Source organism: Balaenoptera borealis (genome assembly GCF_965194805.1).
Source record: "Balaenoptera borealis genome assembly, chromosome: 21".
Lineage (NCBI taxonomy): Eukaryota > Metazoa > Chordata > Mammalia > Artiodactyla > Balaenopteridae > Balaenoptera > Balaenoptera borealis.
In genome coordinates this window covers 37,417,601-37,423,600 of record NC_138880.1, presented here as the reverse complement: position 1 = coordinate 37,423,600, position 6,000 = coordinate 37,417,601, and the positions used below count along the sequence as shown (strand labels likewise).

Genomic DNA, 6,000 nt, shown 5'->3' with positions numbered 1-6,000 from the left:
CCCAAATTATCCTATGCTGAATTTTAGCATTTGTCTTATTGCTCCTTTCCAATAAAGCTAGTGTGAAATGTCCTGCCATGGTATCCTCTACTTTTCCTTACTGTGCATTTTCTAATTCATTGGAATTGCTTGCTTGAATCCTGTCTTGCCTAGTAATTCACACGCTCTGGGAACAACAAATGTGACTGTCTTTTTTTCTCACTGCTATGTTCTCAGAACCTTGCTCTGTGCATGGCACATAATATTATATGCTCAATAAATAAATGCAGAATGAATGAATACTATGCATTCAAAGGAGGATTAAGGAATAGATTTCTTCATAAAATCCAAATAACTAAAAATATAAGTAACGAATGATAGGTATTTCTAATATTGCTTTAGAGGATATTTTGATGCTGATTTAAGGATCTACATTCTTAAGAATTTTGCTACAAATACAAGTACGTAATCTTGAATTGCAAAAAAAAAGAGTGAAGTAATAGTTACTGACATGTATCACCTACTTATCATGTTCCAATCACTGCTTGGCCCCCTACATGCATTAAATGATTTTAACCTCACTACTACCCTATGAAGAAACAGGAGGTTAAAGAAGGTAATTTGCTTAAAGCCACCCAACAAGCGCACAGCTTTAATCCTTAATCACTCTGCTGTACCAACATTTGCTTTGTGTACAGTTAATGCAAGGCACTGTGTTGGGCCCTTTATATACTTTATAGCATTTAGTCATCCTATTTACATTCACTCATTGGACAATACTTATTGAGCATCCATTACATGCCTATAACTGTGCTGACAGCTTTGAACAGAGAGGTGGAAAAATAGTGTGCCTTACACTCTAGCAAAGAAGACACATATTAAATAGTAATGGTGATAACCACTAACATTTTTCAAGCATTTACTATGTACTGTACACCATTTTAAGTATTTATATTGACTATTCAAGACCATTCTAATTGATGAGAAAGCTTAAGCACAAAGACGCTACAGTAACTTGTCCCAAGTATCAAAGGCATTAATAATGATCAGAACTATTGTAGGATGTGAAACCAGGTGGATTGGCTCAAGACCCTATAACCTTTAACTCTCTGCTCTATTGTTTCTATGCTACAGTATGGTGTGACGAACAGCCAGATTGTGGAGAACCTTGTTAAGTCGTCTAAAGGCATTTGACCAGAATCTAGATCACGGAAGGGTGTCAAGTAGGGTACTGATATTTCAAATCTGTATTTGAAGAATGGATGAGCAAGTCTAGAGATATATATCCCAGATAGAAGGTGGCTTCTATAATCCAGGTGAGAGTTGACGGGATCCAGGAGATATTTTGGAGTTAGAATTGATAGGACTTGATGACTGATTGCACAGGGGAGCTAAGAGAGCAGGAGAAGTCAGGCATGACCCCTAAGCTTCTGGTCCAGGTAACTAGGTGAATGATGATGCCATTTCCTGATATAGAAAGAAAGGCAAATTTGGAAAGAAAGATGATGGGCCAGTTGTGTTTTCCAAAGATGGCCACAACATCTCCCATCCCACATGTGCTTATGCAATGTGTTCCCACCATTTCCCCAGTCAAGAGTGGGGTTTAATTCTCCATCTCATGAATCTGGGCTGATCTTACTGACTTTCTTGACCAACCAGATATGATGGAAGTGACATCCCAGAGTGTCCAATGTTCTAGGTCATAAGAAGCCTTGTAACTTCTGTCTGGGTCTCTTGGAATGCTCCCTCTGGGGACACTCCTCTTCAGAACTTGTGCTCTGAGAAGCCCAAGCCAAGTGGAAGGCCATGTTTAGACGTTCCAGTCGACAGACAGCATCAACTGCTAGCCCTGTGAGTGGGCTACCTTGAATTTCAGTTTAGTGGCGCTTTCAAACAGACCAAGCAACATCTGAAAGCAATTTCATGAGCGACCCAAGCAAAAAACCAAAAATTGCCCAGTTAATCCACAGGACCATGAGAGATGATAACAAACTGTTCTTTTAAGCCACTGGATTTTGATGTGGCTTGTTAGGCAGTAACAGATAACCAAATCAGTTGTTGGGTTCAGTTTTAGACATATGGAGTTTGAGATGCCTGGAAGACACCCAAGTGGGGATGTTCTAAAGATACTTGGATAGATTCTTCATAGTTGATGTCTGGAGATCCAAGACAGAGAAATCCAGGCTGCACTTGTTGATTTGGGAGCACAAAGAATGTAACATAACACATAGCACATGGAACGTAAATGAAGTCAGGAGAATGGATATGAGGACCCAGAGAGATTATATTCTGAGTGACGGCAATGTCTGGGGATCGGGTAGAGGAAGATGAGTCAACTAAACGAACTGAGAAGTCACTGCCAAAAAATCAGGAAGAAAGTGGAAATGGTATCACAGAAGCTAAGGAAAAGGTATTTCAATCAGGAGTGATAGGTTACCTATTAAATGCTACCAAGAGCTCAAATGTGATAAAGAGCGTAGAGTATCAATTGATGCTATTGGCAGGACAACCAATAAGTCGGGAAGACATCAGTGTCTGTGAGTGATGGTGGCAGAGGACAGTCATGAGGAAGGAGCCTGAAGAAGCCACACTGTCACAGGAGTAAGTGGAAGGTGAAGACAGGACTTCACGGCGAATATACACACCGTGTTCCAGAAGGCTGGCTACACGGGGAGGAGAGAAAGATGGGGTAGGGCAGGAGTAGGAGGCAGACTCAAGGATTTCTTTTTTTAAGACTTGAGAGACTTGGGAATGTTCAAATGTTGATTGGAAGGTGCCAGTCAGTTGAGAGAGGAAATTCTGAAGTACAGAATGGGATCAAGAGCACTCTTGGAAAGATTGGTAAGAAAAGGATGGAAAGACAGATCTAGATACACATAGGAATGGAGCTCTGTTTACAGGAAATTAAGGTTTCTGGTTTTTTTGCTGAATAGAACACAAGGTCATCTGCTGCGAGCTGAGGGATTGAAGCTTTTAGGGTAGTAGGAGAGTTGGAAATAACCGTTGAGACGCGTGGGGAGAGAGCTTGCAAGGGAAACACGGAAGGGCTGCCAGACTGTTGAAGCTGACCAGCCAAGAGACAGGCATTACTCCCTCTTTACGTGGAGGAAATTGAGGCTCAAAGAGGTTGAGTAAGTTGCTCAAGGTTACAGAGTAAACAGATGAAAGAGGCGGGATTTGAATACAGGGCTGCGCGACGCTCTCCAGCATGTTAGGCTAAGCGAATTCCTCCATCCAGTGGAATAATCTTAGTTTCTGGAAAGAGACTGGTGTTTGAACTAAAAACTCCATCCTTGCCTCTTTATTCACGTTGCCCACTTCCGTCAGTTTTGCCTGAGACCTCACACTTGACATCTCATCTCTAAAATCTGTAGTCAAAGAAGGTCTCAGGAATAATCAGGAAAGAATCATGGCGTGTAATAGAAATTCTTCTTTTAAATACTAAATACCATTTAGAAGCTTTGGTTCAGCATTCACTTAAAAGCGAGCAGGGAGTTTAGCACCATGATTGTTAGCACCATGACTGTTCCTTAGAATTGTATTTATAAAATAAGAATAAAACAGGACTGCATAAAGAAGAGAATTGCATTTAGAAGCCACGAAGTAATTTCCCCATCATGCTTAGCACGGTTAATTCTCCCAGTGAGCTTCGTTCAGAATTGCAAGAATTTCTTAAGGGTTATAATCTCCTAGAGTTTCTAGAGATGATGTGATCTGGTTCTCTGGACAGTTTATAAAACTGAAGTAGTAGATGATGGTGCATGGTCTCTGCCGGTTCATCAGCGATGCTTAAAAGCAGTGTCTTTAAGGTACCTCCCTTCCTGCAAATACAGTCCCCTCCTGCCCCCTGCACTCCAGGTCTGTAAGTATTTAAGAGATACATACCCAGAACCTTTACTTGGAAAAACGAAAATAAGAATTCCTTACCAATTTAGGGTTTTTCGGGCTACTGGAAAAATAATAAAGACAACAAGTGAGACTATTATTTAGGTCACACTTTGGACAAAGTCTGAGCCCCGAAATAGCCTTCTTTCCATAAAGAGAAATTCCTACGAAGCCCCCTGTCCGGTTGGCAGGCTGCAGGTCCGTTCTTCTCCAGTATATCTAACTTATTCTGGGGCATCTGTCATCTCCTCCTTATGTGGGAGGCTAGGAAGATGGTCCTTCACTTACACGCATACAGTAAGTCCCCTACGTATGAACCTTCATGTTGTGAACTTTCAAAGACGCGGATGTGCATCTGGTTCCAGCGAGGAACCAGAACCTGTGCCATCAAGGTCAGGCGTGAGTGGAATTGCAGCTCGCCCTCCGTCCCCTATGGCTGACGATCCCTCAGCTCTACCATCTCCCACCTCCTCTCCCTCCTCCAGGCAGTAACTCTTCTTGCCTGTTCACTGGATGCCAGCCCCTGGATGCCAGCTGTTGTACTGGACTACTGTACTTTCCAAGGTACTGTACTGTAAGATTAAAAATGTTTTCTTTATTTTTTGTGTTTTTTTTTATGTATTATTTGTGTGAAAAGTATTATAAACCTATTACAGTACGGTACTATATAGCCGACTGTGTAAGTTGGGTACTTAGGCTAACTTTGTTAGACTTATGAACAAATTGGACTTAGGAACGTGCTCTTGGAACGGAACTCGTTCGTATGTAGCGGACTTACTGTATACAGTTGCTCTACTGGCACCTGTCAACTGCACCCCGTGTGTTCTGTGATCACATGGGGACTTCAGTCCCTCTTAGGGAAGCGGACTTTCAGAGCCGTGTTTTTGAAACTGTGGCCCACAATCCTTTGTAAATTGCAAAATTATCTGAGTGAGTTTCAGCTAGCATTTGTGATAAATGGGAAATTCAATAAAATAGAATAGAAAATCCCAAGAACCAGCACCGAGGCTGTGGGAGGGTCTCTGAAGCCACAGCTTTCTCAATATCACACATTTCAAGGGCTGTGACACTAATTGGCCACACTCTATTTTCATTCTGATCGTAATAAAAGGCTAGGATGCTGTAAAATAAACGAAACGTCTACAATAAGCATTTTTCTCTTTAGTCTGTAAAAGAGTTCCCTACATGTGTGGTTAAGAAGTGCCATTTGACCATTTTCACGGGAATAATCCACTTTAAAAGACAGTCTAAATTGCAATCTATATAAATCAAAAATACTCTTAATTTCTGTGTAGTTATGGATCTGTTCATGTGTGTGTTATCAGTGCGTAAAAAATTAAACAGTTGTTTAAAGTAATTATATTTCACTTAATTGAAATTTCCCACCAACAGTTTTAATTAGGTAAGCTTTTCTTCACTCCTCGTTAATCCACTGTGCACTGACTTCCACTGTCACTGTCATCAGCCGCCAGATTATAGTTTTTTGGAGTATATAGCACTTTGTATCAAAAGACTCCATACAGGGGTGGGGTAGCGGTATTTATTATTTCTATGAAAATCTAATGCCTTATAAAATCTCTCAGCCTCCCCAAGAAGGAAGAGGAGTGTCATAAAGTATTATTGTTAAAATAAAACAGAAGCTGGGAAAGCAAAGAACAAAAAAAATGGTAAAAGCATTAGTCACAGCCAATGGGTACATGTAAAATAGCAGCATATATATAAATACAAATAAATATATTATAGTATATCTAAATATATAATAGCTTCTTTCTAGTCTTGCAAAGAAACTAGCCACATGAGGATGAACATAATAGATGCCAAAGAAGAACAAAAATATACTAGATAAGAAGAAATAAAGAGGAAGAAGAGCCAGGGAAATGTTTAAAGGCAAAGGATATATTTCTCACGTGACAGAAAAAGGTGTCTGTATCTGGTTGCTTTGAGACATAAAGTATTATGACATTTTGCAAAAAGTCAGAGGATGCCAAATGCCAAGACATACATACAAGCACACACACATATATAAAAATAATAGACAGATATATAATATAAATATACTTACATATGTACATATTTTTCTGGGTGTTTATATTGAAAAAGTGAAATACAGCATTCTCTAACCGCTTAAATTCCATT

The 6,000-nt window shown here is 40.1% G+C and overlaps 1 protein-coding gene across 1 annotated transcript in view; it reads right to left on the bottom strand.

Annotated features, from left to right (window-relative positions):
• Positions 1 to 6,000, bottom strand: part of TENM3 (teneurin transmembrane protein 3) — a 2,383,554-nt gene that overhangs the window by 107,698 nt on the left and 2,269,856 nt on the right. The window lies entirely within an intron of this gene.